Genomic DNA, 17,723 nt, shown 5'->3' with positions numbered 1-17,723 from the left:
AAATACATAAACTTAAAAAAAAAGAAGTTGGGGGAAGGATTTTCTGGTTGAGATGGTGGTTATGTGGGTATAGACGTTTGTCAAAACTCATTAAATTATGTATGTAAGATCTGTATATTATAAAAAATTTACCTCAATAAAAATATATTCCTTTTTAAAATCCAAAAAGAAGGAAGGAAGAGTAATCCAGTGAAATGTAGAATTGAGAGACAAATGTTTAAAGTCTATTTGAACATAAAGATCATAAACTTTTAGCTATAACCCAAAAGGAATAACGAATCAAAGAATACAGGTATAAGTTTCACTGTGCTTACTTAGCATATTAACATTTCAGCTGATTCTTCAAATAAAATATAGTAACTTGTTACAACGTTTAAATTCTTGTGACTGACATCCCATGATCTATAAATTCATATATAAATCAACAAATAATGTAGAGTAGTTCCTTGATTTAACTTACTAGTCTGTAAGAGTTTGGAATAAGAGATTAACCCTCAAAACTGGAATGTGAAATTCTATCAATGTTTTATGAATGTTTCTCCTCTAACAAATATATTTCTAAGGTTTAAATCTACTATTGGTATTAGTGTTGGGCATCTATAGAAATCTAGGTGAATGAGAGCACCATGTAGAAATCCATAAAATATAATTTATGTTTTAAGATGATATCATGTGGTCCAGTTTGCAAAGGAGAGGACATTCTGAATCAAGCGTGGGTTGTGAAGAAGGAGCTAAATAGTGTTATTTATTTCAGAGTGGAAGAACTTGAGATTTTCTATTTCCTAATATGGAAAGTTAAAAAAAAAACTTGAGGATGTATGAATTAAGACCTGCCTCTTGATCTATAAAAGAAACCTAGGTGTGGATTTCCTTGGCATATATAAAAGAGCAAAAAATAGCTATACCTGAAATATTACTCATGCAAAAAATACTATTGCAATATAAAGAGGGTTAACATCCTGCATTGGGAAGCCAAAAGTCAAGTACTAATAATGAGAACTAAAGCTGAGTGAACTTTCACGATGGATGGGAATAAGCTTGAAGCATCTGAAGTTTCCATGATTCACTGTGATTGAAGTCTTTAATTTTTCCTCTAAAATTTTTTCTCTTAATTTCTTTTCTTTTTTAACTTTTTTTTATGTTTTTATTTTATTTTTGAGAGAGAGACAGAGAGCGAGCAGGGGAGGTGCAGAGAGAGAGAGGAAGACACAGAATCTGAAGCAGGCTCCAGCCTCCGAGCTGTCAGCACAGAGCCTGACACAGGGCTCAAACTCGTGGATGGTGAGATCATGGCCCAAGGTGAAGTCAGACACTTAACCGACTGAGCCACCCAGGCACCCCTTCTCTTAATTTCTAACTTTTTCTCTTAGTACTAGAGAAACTAACAACTTCTCAATAGATGTATGATGAATGAATACATGAAACAAATGGGAGAATGGATAAGGAAGAGAGAAAGAAGGCTGCCATGGTGTGACTCCAGAAGAATGGCAGTACCCCGGCCACAGATAGAAACCTTGGACTTGAGAATGGTCGACACTGGAGAGTGTCTTCTCACAGAATCAAACAGTAAGTCCTAAAATTGGACACCTAACCCCTACCCTCAGAGAAAATACTTCAATGGAATGTCCTTTCCCAGTGTTATCAGGCTAAGAATATTTGGGAGAATTTTCACCTGTGTCATCAGATGCTCTAGCATCAGAATCAGAAAATCAGCTTTAGCAGGCTGGCAGATGTCCTTTAGAGTTCAATCTCAACAATGCTCCCTATGGAAAGGACACTGATGCTGGGATATTAAATGGACATGAATAATCACCTGATAAGGAGAGAGAATAGGCTGGCAGGCTCAAGTTCTAATTTAAAGGTATGTCCTTCAGAAGTCTGTCCAATGTACAATATCATTTTTATTGCATGGAATTACATTGGTAGAACCTTGGGGGAGCTACATAAAAAAAATTCTTCCCATAATCCTCCAGAGATAAGGCTTTGCTTTTTCAGCTCAGAAATTCATATTCCAGTAAATTTCAGTTTGGTTATTTGCAGCCTATCAAAGATAATGATTTCATCCTTTGAGTTCTAGGCTCACTTTCTTCTTTAAGTCATGAGGATATTAATTTTCTTTTGGACAGAGCAAGGAAATTGAGGTGATCTTATGGTCCCTCAAAAGTAATAACTACTCTCCAGCAGAGATGCTGGCTTCTGTCTTGTTTGAGCAAATAAGTAGCATAGTCTGGGTTTGATTTTTCTCCTTTGAAAACTAATATCATTAGAATCAAATGGCAGTTTTCAGGGTAGGTGTGTAGATGCTAGCCCTCTGTGGTGCTGAATAACTTCACTGTCAGAATTTTTTTTAAGATATTGCTATTTATAAGACCTGTATTATAGAGGACAAAGGGGGAGCATTTTTCATCAAAAGCTGGAGACTCCACACTCTAGTTCCTAATCCACCAGAACTAGGATCTCTTGTGTATATGAGAACATACAACCTCAAACCTCCACCCACGGCCAGAAGTGAGCAGGGTACTCTTCTCTCAGCAGCAGAGGGGAAGGTTGACCTCGTAATCATGTCAGCAACTTAGAAAAGGCTACTTAAAAAGGGTCTGCTAAGATACACATGGAAGACGCCACACCATCTATATAGTAAAATATTAAAAAGTAAATTGTTGTTATCAGTAAAGGGGCCACAGTGTGTTTCTAGGGGATAATAATCTTTTTGTTAGTTGAGATTTTCATGTTTTGAATATGTGACATAAAGTTCTTCTTTGGAAACCATTCATCACTTTAGTGATTCTTTAAGCGTAAAGGGTCAGGTTCAAAGAATTCTGGTAAACAGTGCTTCCTACCTTGAAAAGTGTATGTTAGCAAGCTAAAGGTTCTCTGTAAACTGTGTTGAACTCTGTACTTCCCAAACATGTTTAACCACGCAACCCATAACATGTACTTGCCTAACACGGAAATAGCCTCCTTAGAACCATCTTTGGAAAATATTTACCTCAAATGATTTCTAAGATCAGATATATATTCTGAAAAGAGGCTAAACCTGAGTAGCCTTTGTTGTGCAGACTTCTAAACTAGTGCAAAAATAACTGAATAGTATTTCAATGGTTCCTTATATTTTTATTATTTCCTCTCTCAAATACGTTTTCATTGATCTCCACAGCTCCACAAAACAAGTTTTATCTTAAAATTGAGTATTACCATTCCAACTTGATGCTAGGAAACCACAACACTCCAAAGATTTCTGCAAATGATTTCGGTGGAAAATCATCTGACATCAGAACAATAGTGACAATGGCTCAGTTTGTAAGACCTTCTCTGGCTAGAGCCACACCACCCTTCCATGTCCCCAGGATGCTAACTCCTTGAAAACTGCCACCCAAAATCTCCCTCTGCTTCCCACAGAGGTGTGTGCAGTTACTGCCCTTGTGCTCCAAATGACTACTGCTTCCCTCACTCCCTCAATATTTGAAGAACTGCTATACTATGAGACGAGCACTAGTTAGAATTAGGAACTCCTGAGAGCCAACCCTTACTCTGTAAACCATCAACCTGAGGACCTTCTTAGTTTCTTTTTTAATTTCATGTACTCTTCTGGAAAAGAGAAATAGGACATTTATGCCTCCCAGGGACAATAGTGTCTTGATAAGGAAGAGAGACATTCAATAGACTGATTTTCCCTTCACCACCACCCCCGTCATTTTCTTATACCATAATCTGAATTGCAAACAACTGAAAATAAAGATGACCCTGATATTTATGGTAATGAAATCTTTACCTTGGAAAATAAGGGCAACTAGCTTAAGAAGAAGAGCCAACATCTCCGAACCACCGTTACCCAGAGCACTTTCTGCAAAATGTAATCTTCACTACAGGACAAAAGCAGTATTTTCCAAGACTCTGTAGGGCTTTTGTCACTATAATGGTATAGAGGGCTTTGCAATGGACTCCCATTACTCAGGTAGAGAGGCCTGTGGACTGTACACAGAAAGGAGTCGGTAAGTGAAAAAAGGCCAAAAACCACACCACTTCAGTGAAACCCAGTAGCACTGTGTAGTGCTACGTTGAAAAACAAAGGGTATTCATTCGTTCATTCATTCATTCATTCATTCATTCATTCATAAAATATATACTGACCACTTACCAGGAGCCAAAGGAGTAAAGGAAATTGAGGTTTGTCCATCTATATCCTCAATTGCTGCCAGTTCAGGAGGCTGTCTTCCTATGTCCCAGAGGGCAGTGGGGTGGCCAACACCAAAGCGAACAGTGGCTCATGGTGGCACTGGAACAGTAGAGGGGCATGTGGACTGGCATGAATGTGAGACCATCTCCCTTCTTACTGGATAAGCCAAGAGGTTAATTATTCTCCCTCAAAGAGGGGCATACAAATTCAAAAGGATTCTTAAAGAATGAGTCTGGGTGACTGATTTTTTTTTTTTTTGTAGAAGAAACTCCAGAAAGTTAAGGCTCATGTACTGTGTATTGTTTAGCAAAACATGGCCACTTTATTATCATTCTTACTGGATGCATATTATACTTAAAATTAACTATTTCCTAGGAAAATTATGTGGCATAGCACTGAATGCTAGGTGTCAGAGAAGTGGAACTATCTGTTTTATTTATGTCAAACTTATTTGTCACAAAAGCCAAATCTGAAATAAAAGATTTTCAGTTCTTTCTTTTGATGTTGGATTGAAAGAAACTTCCCCCAAATTACTGGTCGCTTAGTGTGTAGGCAGTGCAGTCATGAGTGTTTTAGTTAATGTATGGTTTGTTTTGCAAAGACTTTTGAGCATTTAAAAGGAATGTTCATGAATTTCCAAATGCTATGTTTGCTGTAGCAAGAGACTCAGAGTAATCATTACCTCCAGCTGTGATTTCCATCTTCCCCACCGCTGCACCCCTGTGTACTTCTTTTCTATTTGACAGACATTCTGCATTTTTAGCCTCCCTGATGATAATTATGTAGTTGGTGAGCAGCAACCATTAAGCTTAGGTGCATTTAGTTCCTACTTAGCCCCAATTATATGATCATGAAGCACTTCATGAGGTAACACAAAGTCAAGCATTATGACAATGTAAAACTAGGAATTTAAATGAAAATGGAGGGGGAAAAAAGTTATTTTGAATGAGGTAGAAGACAAAACACATCTTTTTATAGAGGTCCTTTTTTGATAGATGTTACCTTACAACAAATTATTTGAACATAATTTATGAAATTACCGTTCAGCCACATATGTAAGCTATAGCAAAATGTGTATGAGATTTTTGCCTTTGGAATCTTTTTCTTTCTTAAATATTATAACATTTTAACAATATTGTCCCCCAAAAGTTACTACCTAGTAACTGCAGAGTTTATTTTGTTTTTTGGTTTTTGGGGGAAGGCTCTCACAGTGCTTATTATCCCATTTTAAGATCTATGCAACATCTCCTTCATAGCAGTTGAGGAATAAAACATAGTATCATTTAGATGTAATTCTATATTAATTTCCTTGTAATATGCAAATAAAGCCAGAAGCTTATATACTAAAACTGTATAGCAATGTCTTCAGCAGGCATATTAGGTGTAACTGTGTGTGTGTGTGTGTGTGTGTGTGTGCATGCGTGTGTGTGTGTGTGTATTTTAGCTTACGTTCTCGGGAGCCAGACATAGCTAATCCTAGTAATGATTATTTCCTTACTTTTCACTTTTTTTTTTTTAATAGAAATATTGTTAAGGAACCTCTTAATAAGAAAAACAACAGGTAGTATTTTTTTTAATCCAGCAAATTCCAAATTAACTTAGGGAGTTGTGAGAATGCATATGACATACACAAAGACTCTTCCTCAAAAAAATATTAGACCTAACATTCAAATGTCAAATGATACAGTGGACCTAAATGTATTTCTCATTAGTCCCTAAGTTAAACAATTTGGAATTTGATGGATAAAAAAAGTACTACCTCTTGTTTTTCTTTTTTTTTTTCTTAGTTTATTTATTTATTTTGAGAGAGAGAGAGCAAGCGGGGAAGGGGCAGAGAAAGGGAGAGACAAAATACCAAGCAGGCTCTGCACTCACAGTGCAGACAGCACAGGGCTCAAACTCATAAACCATGAGGTCATGACCTGAGCTGAGATCAACAGTTGGATGTTTCACCAACTGAGCCACCCAGGTGCCCTGATACCTGTTGTTTTTCTTATTAAGAATTTTCACTGTGGGGTGCCTGGGTGGCTCAGTCAGGTAAGCATCTGACGTTGGCTCAGGTTATGATCTCCCAGTTTGGGGGTGCCAGCTCCGCACTGGGATCTCTGCTGACAGCTCAGACACTGAAGCTGCTTGGGATTCTGTGTCTCCCTATCTCTGCCCATCCCCCCCCCCCACTCATGTGTGCTTTCTCTCTGTCTGTCTCTCTCAATGATAAACATTAAAAAAAAATTTTTAAAGAGTTTTCACTGAAATAGTTCAACCAAAAAAAATGCAGTAACAAGCAAGGGTATAATCATTACCACTAACAGCTATGTCTAGCTCAGAAGAAGTCTGATTCTATTATGTAGCTCTTTGTTACATAGAACTCAGATGTTAATCAGAGAGAACCAAAAAACCTGTATACATATCTTATTCTCTAGATATTAGGATTACAAAGACACAGCTTTGGAAACAAAAGGATGGAAAATAAAAAAATAATATCATAGTATCTTGCAGTTCCAAATTGTAAAGAAATTTCATGGGAACAAATGTGCTCTTGAATTGTATATTTCTATTAATTTTATATTTCTATTAAAATATATATTAAGAATATATTTTTTTTGGAGTTTGGGATTAGAAGACAGGTCAGATCACAAAATGGAGAGAGGCCTTTTGCCTCTCCTGTGCCGCATACATATTTTGTAAGGAAGCACATGAACTTGGCAACCACCATCTTTGCAGATAAATAAAATAAAAAAATATATTATTGAGTCAAGATACTGTAATATATAAGAAATCTGGGGCTTCTGTACCAAAATTCTTATTATTTACCGGGCATCTTTCTGTCCACAACACAGTAAAATTTTCTTCTTTTGGGTCCCTTCTCAATGGCTGTGAGAAATTGACCGAATAGAAAATAGTGGGAGAAGCCAAAGTGAGATGAGATCCAAGCAATCATTACTGAACCATTTTCTAATGGGAGCTAACATGTTATCCCTAATAACTTTATCCTTAATTTACATCCATGATCTCTTTATGTCAACCATCTCTGCCATCCCTTATTATACTTATATGTATTTACAACTTTTCTAGAGCTTAATTATTGTTGACCTGTGCTGCCTTTTAGATATGATGAATTCTAATTTCTTATCAGTCCCATGGTCCTTCTGTTGTAATCACAAATGTAGGAGTAATTCCTTCATGAGTAATAATAGTCACAATTCAAAGCACTTAAGTTAATCTCGTATCTCCTATAGTTATAATGCTTTTTGGGGGATTCACTCTTGGAAACTTAACTGACACCAAAAATTACCAAGACTGATTACCAATATGAATAGAGAGAAAATAGGTTAGAATTTAGAAGTCAAAAACTTTTTTAAGTATATAAAATTGACCACAGAACCAATGAAATCCAGTTCAGGGTGCTTCCCCTTTAAATCTCCCTAGAGGAAATATCACGATTTTTTCTTACTCCAACATACATTCAAATTTAGAGCCATCCATCTTAAAACTTCTATTGCTGATATACATAAGAAAACAGAAAATCTCTGAATGTCAAACTGCAGAATTAGTTTATCTAATGTCCTTCGTATTGCTAAGTGTGAATGTATCACTGAGAGCTTGGTGGTGGACATTACTGGGGAGAGGAAGACCATTACACTGAATAGCCCTCGAAATTGATATCCACAAGTCAAATTGCCTCAAGTCTGTAGATGTGGGTGGATTGATTGATTGATTGATTGATTTTTAAATTTTTATTTTTTTAGATGTGGTTTTAAAGTATACTTCACGGTCCACTATATGGTCTAAATATATTTCACAACTCCTCAGAAAAATGGTCAGGACTTCAAAACTGGCTGAAATGCTAATTTTCTCTAAAATATATGTATGAAGTCCAAGGAGAGCTCCACTCAATAGGTGTGAGTCAGAAGTCTACGTTTCTCACTGTGGTCACTAGGATTGCCTCACCGAGCCATTCCAAGGGAATGTCACTGAAGAGAAACCATCACCAATGGGCTAAAGGACAACCTGATCTCTTCAGGCACACTAGCAGGCAGGAAAAAGGAAGCAAGGGGCAAAATCAGGGCCACATACCCCACTCTAGCCTGTCAGTGTTCTCCTCGGGCTTTGATGTCCACATTAAAGCCATATCCTTCATCCTCATTTTACAGATGGGCACATTCAGTTTCACTGTGGGGAAGAGAATCCACCTGACATCAAGCCTTTAATCCTGGGCTAGTATTAAAACCACACCCGACCCCTCCTTGGAAAATATGCATTAGAGTCAGGGAGAGACCTGTATTCAGTAACAGACTCAGTTCCACTCAAAGTTCTCTCTAGACTGGCAGAAAAGTAAAAGTGCCATTTTTTGAGGGTTGCCATGATTTTGTCACTGATGAATTTTAATTTTTCTATAATATTTTATTAGAAAAGTTTTAAATTCACCCTGTTTCTGACAGAAAACAAGCAGGTATGTTGTTTAAATACAAAGTTACATAAGGTGTCTTTAGTTAAAGCTCAATATTTAGTAATAAAAATAAAGGGAAGTCCCCTAAAACCATTTACCAGTGGGATATAGATTTTGTTTCCTTCAATTTAAGAATAGAAGTTCTTACTTTCAATGAAGTACCACAGACCATGTAGCAATATCTTGTACTTTAAATCTCTTAACCAGGCTTCTAGAGAAATAATGGATCTGAATGCTGTGTCTTATCAGTGAAATACATTTCATGGTAAATTCAGAAAGCAAGCATTGAGCGGAACAGATGTATGGTCTTTAAGGGCCATTTATTATACCAATCCTATTAGAAATAATAATAATGCAGCTTCTCTCTCTTAATAATATTTTGATCCTTGTCCTTTTGCTACACATAATACCATAAGTTAATACTTTACATGAAAATCCATTTCCAGAACAATCCTATTGGGCTGCTGTACCGTAGTAAACTCTAATCTCTGGAAGAGAGGGAAATTGCCAGAAGGCATAACAAGGTCTACCCTTTAAATATAGGCTGCTATTTTCTTTTGCAGTTAGTAGAGGAAAAGAAGGAATCAAGGGGACACCTTTCAAAGTATTTATTAGAGTACCAAATAAAAGACTAAAAATAAGGATAATCCCCCCAAATAGAAGACCAAACCACCCAAGCCAGGGATAGTGACAATAGATGGCATTTTATTCAAATGAATAAATGAATTCTAAACAGGAATACAGCACATAATGAAAGATGACATTACCGCCTTAAAGAACCTTTCAATACAAGGCAATTCATAAAAATATGGGTATATATATTCATGTGGTGCAGTATTTTTCAATTATTTTTTACAAATAGTTGTATAGCTTCCTCCTACACAAACATTCATAGGGCACAGGTGAATCACGTTAACAGAGGAAAGGCTATTACAAACAATGGTGAGAGCAGTTTGCTATTTCCCCGCCATCTCCCTCACTCCAACTCTTCTACAAAAGGGAAAAGCATAGACAAAAACATTTCTAGAAAACAGAGCCCAGGGGGGATATCTCATCCTACAGGCATCCATCCCTCTCAATCATTCATTCCGTAAATGCTTACTGAGTATACACTATGCAGACAAGCGGCTAGGGCTGGGGATACAAGAAGGTGAATACAGTTCCTGCCTTCAAGGAACTTATCGTCTAGGGGGAAGAGAAATCTACAGACCATTACAATACAGCACACTAAACTCTCCCCTTTGTCAAAAAGCTGAGAGCACTTGGAATTAGAAAAGGGTCTGCATGCAGGGGGAGCAAGGGGGCTGGTGTAAATGCTCTAATTCCATGTATCATTTTAGATCAGGGAATGCAGTAAAATATTCCACAATCACCTGGCTCTCCAGACCCTCTCCCCACTCCTGCATTCTCCTCATCCACACCCCCCATATACTCCTAACATAGGCCCCAAGACAGCTGCCCCAATTTGTTGTGTCCTACAGATAGTTCTCCAAAAATAAGCAGATAAAATCATTCTGGGAAAAATTCAATTGAGTACAGCTCCTAGCCTCCCAAACCAGTAACAGAAACTGGCAAAGCAGAAGTAAACTAGTAAAGCAAACTAGTAAAGCAGAAGTTTCATCGGAGACATTAGATTAAATAGACATGAGACACCAAAAGCAAGATACAAGACCAACAAATAAACTTTCCAAGGAAATTGGCAAGTATAATATAAATTTAAAATGGTTTTGTACTTAAATCCAAATTAAGAACATGAATGAACCAAGTGAGAATTTGGGAGGAGGATTTACAGGAAAGATTTGTACCGCAAGAGGGATCCTATAGAAACCATGTACCCCAGAGGGAGAGAGGGAAGACATTCCTCTTCAACTCAAGTCAAAAGGGAGGAGGTTCAAAAGGGCCTCTCTTCACAGTGAAGATGACCCAGTAAACTAGTATCTGCCTTCCACCTAAGAGGTTCAGTAAACAAAGAGATGGGCCAGGGAGTTACTTCGATGGTGCAGAATGAGAGTTGCTTCTGTATTGGGATTGGTCTGCCCTCCCAGAATTTATATGGGCAAAAAGTATACAAGTGTTTTCTTTGACCAGGAGTGGTCCTTAACAAAAGAGAGCACAAACCATTAGAACGAGGGGGACAACGGAAAACAAGAGGAAAAAGCAGCACTCACAGCAGGGGAAGTACCATCCTTTGTGCCTGGCAAGGGCGGTGTTGTGGGGGGCATGCTCTGGGAACCAAGAATAGCACCATTCCGAGTCAACTCTAGACAGCCACCAGGCTACCAGGGTGAAATGCCAGTGTGTGACACTACGAATCAAGAAAACCTTTCTTACACAATGTTTTCCTCTTTCCTGAGCATTCAGGGAGAGAGAGAAAATAGAGCAAAAGAGGAAAAGGAGGAATCAATAAAAACCCTGAAATAAGGATGCCAGGGGGAAATCTTCACAAGCTGGGGAAAGGGGCAAAAGAAAGACTGCTTCTCCTTTCAGTATCACACTGGAGCAGTGGTTAACACGCTTCCCCAAGAGGAATCATTATGTCACTTACTATCTCTATTGTTTAGGGCCCAGACTCTAGAAGTGAACATTAACTTAACAGATTTCTTTCCACGAGAAAATATAACCCAAAAGGTACGGTTCTAGGACAACCTGTTACGAATTTAGGAAACTTAGTTCAGTTTTCTTCACCTTAGTGACTATATGTGTTCCAGAAACGCTCTTAAACCATTTCTATCATGCTGCTCATTTCCTCATTAAGGAGTTACATAACTGTTTGTCATGTGCTCACTTCACAATTGCATGAGAGCCATGTTTTAAACTCTTAAAAAATATTTTGCTGGAGAGGGGTGTCTGGGGTGGCTCCATTGTTTGGGCATCTGACTCTTGGTTTTGGCTCAGGTCATGATCTCACAGTTTGTGAGTTTGAGCCCTGTTTCAGGCTCTAAGCTGACAGTGCGGAGCCTGCTTGGGATTCTCTGTCTGTCTGCCTGTCTGTCTCTCTCTCTAAATAAGTAATAAATAAACAAAAAAAGAATACTTTGCTAGAGACACAACCTTTCTCTGTTTCTCATTGCCAACCACAGCCTGCTGCAGAACTCCAGCCAACCAAAGAGAGAAAATTTAACTAGAATTCAGCTCCAACGTTTTCATTGGTACATATGGCTGGCCCTTCTAATTTCCGAGCTGAAGCCATATTAACAATGCAAAGTGACTTTAAGAGTTTCAGTAACCTGAGGATGACCATAAATGTCACGTACCTGTCAAAATGTCCTTTCCAATGATAGGAATGCTGCCTTCAATATATTTTAAAGTAGAGCAGTAACAGAAAATAAAAATGTCTTTGATAAAAATCCCATGGGTTCTGTTTGTTCTGCTTACCTTAAGCTACACTACATGGTAGTGTTCTAAAACTACAGGATGATAGAGAGGTTCACATGGCCCACTAGGAGGAAATCAGAATATATATTTCTTCATTCTTCATTCTTTTCTCTAACCATGATGTCTCGTTTTTGGTTAAAAAACAGTTTTATATAGAATTTATATATATTTCTTTTAAATACACATGGCATGTTTATTTTTTATCTTTTTTTTAAAGGTTTATTTATTTTTATTTTGAGAGAGCGAGCGAGCACTAGCAGGGGAGGGGCAGAGAGAAGGAGAGACAGAATCCCAAGCTCCTGGTGTACAGCTTGAACTCACAAACCGTGAGATCAAGAGTCAGATGCTTGAAGACTGAGCCACCCAAGCACCCCTTTTTTAATCTTTTTTAATGCTTATTTATTTTTGAGAGAGAGAGATCAAGCACACGCAAGCGAGTGGGGAGGGAGAGGCAGAGAGAGAGAGAGAGACAGAGGATCTGAAGGAGGGTCTGCGCTGACAGCAGAGAGCCCTGCACGGGGCTTGAACTCACAAACTGTGAGATCATCACCCCAGCTGAAGTCAGGTCACTTCACCGACTGAGCTTACCCAGGTGCCCCTGCAGAGAGTATATTTAAATTCAAAAGCACTATAGGTGCTAGAAAATATATTGTACTGAATCAGGTATTCATAAGAATATAAAAAGCAAGCTCCAAAAGTAATAATTTTCATCAGGACGATTTCATTTGAATTCTACTTCATCCAAATGATACCAATAATGTATTTTTCTTAGGCAATTATAAAAACAGATGGAATCTTATTATAGATTTTTGCATAGCAACAGCAAGATTTACTACAACCAAAGTTGAGATGACCTACAAAATCCGGCACAGCCTGTGGTATACAAGATTTTAACATTGTAATGCCCCAAACACAGACATTTGCATGAAATAAAATGCAGAACTATGAATAAATGAAATTGGTTAAAACACACTTTCATTAAATATAACATGTGATCATACAAAAACATTAATATACCTAATTCAATAAGAGTGGCAATGCATTGGGGCGCCTGGGTGGCTCAGTCGGTTAATCTACGGCCTTCAGCTCAGGTCATGATCTCTCAGTTCGTGAGTTTGAGCCCGACGTCCAGCTCTGTAGCTGACAGCTCAGAGCCTGGAGCTTGCTTCAGATCGTGTCTCCCCCTCTCTTGGCCCCTGCCGTGCTCATGCTCTGTCTTTCAATAATAAATAAACATTAAAAAACATAAAGAAAAAAGAGTGGCAATGCATAATAACTTCATGTTATACATGGTTTACAGCTCACATAGAGTATGATCCCTGGAATCAAGTGTGAAAGTTGGGGTCTACACAGATTCAAGATTAACACAGAGTCAAGGTCTAAAACCACTTCTTACCGGCTGTAGAATTTGGGGAGAAAAGTCACTTATGCTATTTTAGCCCCCATTTCATCATAATGCCTACTGCAAAGTGTTTTGAGCACTAAATATAACAAAAACAATTTATGTGAATTACTCTATATACTTTTAAATCCTGTGTTCGTGTTCATTTATTATTAGAGATTCCACTTAGTGCATTATTTTCTCTTCTTGGGGAAGGAGTGCCATTATAATGAAAGGTTCTTCCTGAACCCTAATAGATTATAGGGAGAAGACATAATCTGCCATCGCTGAAAGCTCCAATACAATTAAGTGAGGCTCTGAACTTGAGAAATGAAGAAGGAAATGGAGAACCATAAATGGAGGCCCCTCTGCTGCTGTTGCTTCTGAACAGCTTCTGCTCATTTCTGCCAGCAGAGTGAGAAAGCAAAGAATACATTACTCTCAGTGCATGCAAGAGAGAGCCAAGTACAGCAGCTTTTACCCATGACGGGCAATGGTTCCCAGATAGCAGAGCTCCCAGCAAGACTCTTGGGTCTGAAGCCAGGCAGGCACCTCAGAGTTCTGGGCTGCAAAGAAAGCCCTTCTCCCCTCCTTTTCTTTTTTTTATTTAAAGCCCTGGGTCCACTACAGACCAGCACCAGAGCAGCAGAAATTTAGGAGTTGAAGACCCATCATGCCATGACACTGATATGCTGAGGGTGACAGAGTAGCCTCCGTCATATTTAGCTCTCAGTAACTGATAGAAAACAGCTGGATAACATCTTACATTTCCAAACGCAGCACAGCATGGACAATAAATAGAGGAAGACATTAAAACTCAGGAAAGGACATTCTGATGAATACAAGTTTCCTCATATTTTAAGAAAATATCTTATTCTAGGGTGCCTGGGCAGCTCAGTTGGTTAAGTGTCCGATTTTGGCTCAGGTCATGATCTTGCCATTCCTGAGTTCCAGCCCTATGTCGGGCTCTGTGCTAACAGCTCAGAGCCTGGAGCCTGCTTTGGATTCTGTCTGTCTGTCTGTCTGTCTGTCTCTCTCTCTCTCTCTCTCTCTCTCTCTCTCTCTCTCTTTCTGCCCCTCCCCCACTCACACTGGCTCGCTCTCTCTCAAAAATAAACTCTAAAATTTTTCTTTAATAAAAGAAAACATCTTGTTCTTTGGGGCTACAAAGAAAATAAATGGGAAAAAACTTAAGTGATTTTGAGTCAAATTATTCTCTGGAGTAATAACTGATAAAACAACAAAAGCAAACAGACATTTAGAGTATTTATAAGCAGCAAATGGTAACTTTGGACTATTAAATAAGGCATCATGTTAAACTAGTTTATCCTGCAGTTTAGAGAAACAGAATATCCTGAAAGGTAAACACTAAGTAATATAGTAGATGATATGCACATTGCAGATTCATAACTATTGTTTGAAACCATTCATAAATTTGCAAAACGGTAGATGTTGCCACTTTCTCAACGTGTCATGTTGTCCAAGAAGCCACCTCCATATACAACTAGCTTTTCAGCTTTGGAGAACAGCTACTCCTTATATGATTTGTGTAGTCACTCAACAATTTAAGAAAAAGTGCACACATCGTATCTAGCAGTCTCTATGTTTTGGGTATTAAACAAGGTCATATGAAAGTGATAAATTCCAGCCTGCAGCTGCTGGGCTAATAAAGTTGCCCGTGAGTCAAGTTCCATCTAAATATATGCACATGTATTTCTATTACAATTACATTTGCCCATACGACATCAATTATCTCAAGAGTTAAAGGGTATTTCTTCACACCCCTATAAAAAAAAATTACTCAGAGTAAATTATGCTTTCACCAAATCCCCAAATGTATTCAATATGCTCCAGGATAACATTGATTTCATTTAAAAGGACAGCTTCTAGACCCTGCCTTGAATGTTCCCTGCCATCATAACTGAGAAAATAATGGTTTTTACTGTCCAATACTATTCATTAGTGTGGGATTTTTATCTCTCATGATTTTGGTGATCAATATTGAAAGGAAATGACATTTTTGACCCAACATTTGTTCACAACTGTATCCACAGACCTAAGGAAAATACAATCATTTTTCCTTAATATTTTTTCAAAATAAGGATACTACCTAGTCATGATGTCTTCTTTCTGTGTGGGTGGATATCATAATTCCGGATTAAAAATAGAGATTCCAGCAAACTATTATTTTCGTTGACCCCAGGAGAGTCCTGAAGGAAGACAACCATAATAAAAACGGCCATGGCGGGGTGCCTGGGTGGCTCAGTAGGTTGAACATCCAACTTCAGCTCAGGTCATGATCTCACAGCTCGTAAGTTCGAGCCCCGCATCGGGCTCTGTGCTGACAGCTCAGAGCCTGGAGCCTGCTTCAAATTCGGTGTCTCCCTCTCTCTCTCTGCCCCACCCACTCGCATTCTGTCTCCATCTCTCTGAAAAGTAAATAAACAATATTTTTTTTTTAAATAGCCATGGAATGCAGGAATTGTGATGTCACCTTGCAGTCATCTGTCATTAAAGCAACTACAAAATGTAAAGTAGGAAGAGCAATAAGCTGGATCAGAGCACAGCTCTGCCCATAAGGAACGGCCTGACCCACTCCACTGATGGACCTTGAGTCTGAAAAGGTGAAGGAAGGTCATTTCAAAAGTCCTCTTAGTTTGAAAACCTTAATTTGGGTAAAGACAATCTTGACTTACACTACGACTTGCAAAAGTAGCAACAGCCACCCCCTCCAAAAATAACAACTTTTATGATTACTTTGCCCTCTCCCAGTAACTCACCTTCAAACATAGAAAGGCCACCCATACCTCTGAAAAAAATGAAAACTGTCCTTGTACAATGAACTTCTAGCATATGCATAAGGACAATTTTAAAATTATGTCAATCCTATTCAGTAATTTCACATGTGTATATAATTTATTATTTATGCATATACACACTACATATAACCTTCCCATTCTATTGCCTGTATTCATTTCTCCTAGGTACAAGCCAAGAGTCAGATGTTGAATTGAATACATGTTGAAATAGTAAATAATAGATGGCTGCCAGCCATATGTTTCATGTTACAGAATATAGTATCCCGCATGGTGATCCACTACTATTTCAAAAACATTTTCTGTTCAGACATGATACAAACACCTCCTCTTGTTTACAGGACCTACAATCTGATTATGAGTTATAAACTTGGAACATTTAATGTTTAAGCTGCCTGCATTTAAATGTATAGCGCAATCTGAATAACTAAGTGCATCAACCATATTAATTTGCAGTCCTGGTAGGAACTATAAATTCAGAGGAAAGTAATCAATTCACCAAGAAAATAATGTTGATCTCTTAGCCTTATATCATATTCATCCTGGGATTATTCCACTGCCATTCATCAGAAAGAGATATACAGCAGGTGAAGCAGCAGAAACCATCAACCATTCTTAAATAGAAGCAATCTTCACACATGGTTTTCTAGAAAAAATGTACTGAACAGGTTGTAAACAGCAAGAAAACACTGAGTCACTATACTTCTCAGTTCAGGGAATGAAACAAAAGCTTTTTCTTGGTATTCACTCCCCTCCCAGTTTGTGACAAGAAAAAGGAAAGGTGGGGCAGCTGGGTGGCTCAGTCGGTGAAAGGTCCGACTCGGTATCAGCTCAGGTCATGATCTCATAGTTAGTGTGTTCGAGTCCCGCACTGGGCTCTGTGCTGACAACGTGGAGCCTGCTTGGGATTCTCTCTTTCTCTCTTTCCCTCGGCCCCTCACCTGCTCTCTCTCTCTCTCTCTCTCTCTCTCTGCTCTTCCCCTGCATGCTCTCTCTCTCAAAAATAAATAAACATTAAAGGAAAAGAGAAAAGGTTAGTGGGATACCCTGTAAGCTACTAAAAGAGATCATTTCCTTTGCTCAAGAAATGGTATTAGTGACTTATCTGGTGGCCACATGACCCTCTCCTCTATTACTAAGACCATCAATGGCCTGTGGTTTTAGTTTTATCATTTTCTAACTTAGATACTGTGCTTACTACATGTGGAGTAGGTGTGTTGACAGGAGAAAGTCACGAGCATATGACAGAATCCAGTGTAACAATGTACCAGGAAGTTTTCCACAGCCTTGCCATGAGCAGTAGAAGAGGAATCAGCCTTATCCAAGCCCACTTTAGGAACGTGCCTGTGAGGACTTCTCCGAATGACAGCTTTCAAGGTGCCCTTCTACATAGCTTTTAATCTGCATCACCTTTGTCAGAAATCTGGAAATGTTATTCCTCAAAAGTACTTAAAAAGTTTGAAGGAGCTGGGTTGCTCTTCTGGAAAACCAAGACAATATTCAAAAACAAATTTAATGGTCAGT

General features: G+C 38.4%; 1 long non-coding RNA gene across 1 annotated transcript in view; it reads right to left on the bottom strand.

The window, feature by feature from the left end:
* Positions 1-15,772, bottom strand: part of LOC131511969 (uncharacterized) — a 39,247-nt gene extending 23,475 nt beyond the window's left edge. The window contains exons 1-2 of the long non-coding RNA XR_009261846.1: positions 15,494-15,772; positions 4,139-4,276 (exon numbers count right to left, since the gene is read on the bottom strand). This is a non-coding gene — a long non-coding RNA (uncharacterized LOC131511969). The remainder of the gene's footprint in view (positions 1-4,138; positions 4,277-15,493) is intronic.
* Positions 15,773-17,723: the final 1,951 nt, after the last annotated feature.

Source organism: Neofelis nebulosa, chromosome 5 (genome assembly GCF_028018385.1).
Source record: "Neofelis nebulosa isolate mNeoNeb1 chromosome 5, mNeoNeb1.pri, whole genome shotgun sequence".
Lineage (NCBI taxonomy): Eukaryota > Metazoa > Chordata > Mammalia > Carnivora > Felidae > Neofelis > Neofelis nebulosa.
The sequence above is the reverse complement of the archived record's forward strand: the minus strand, read 5'-3'. Positions and strand labels throughout refer to the sequence as shown.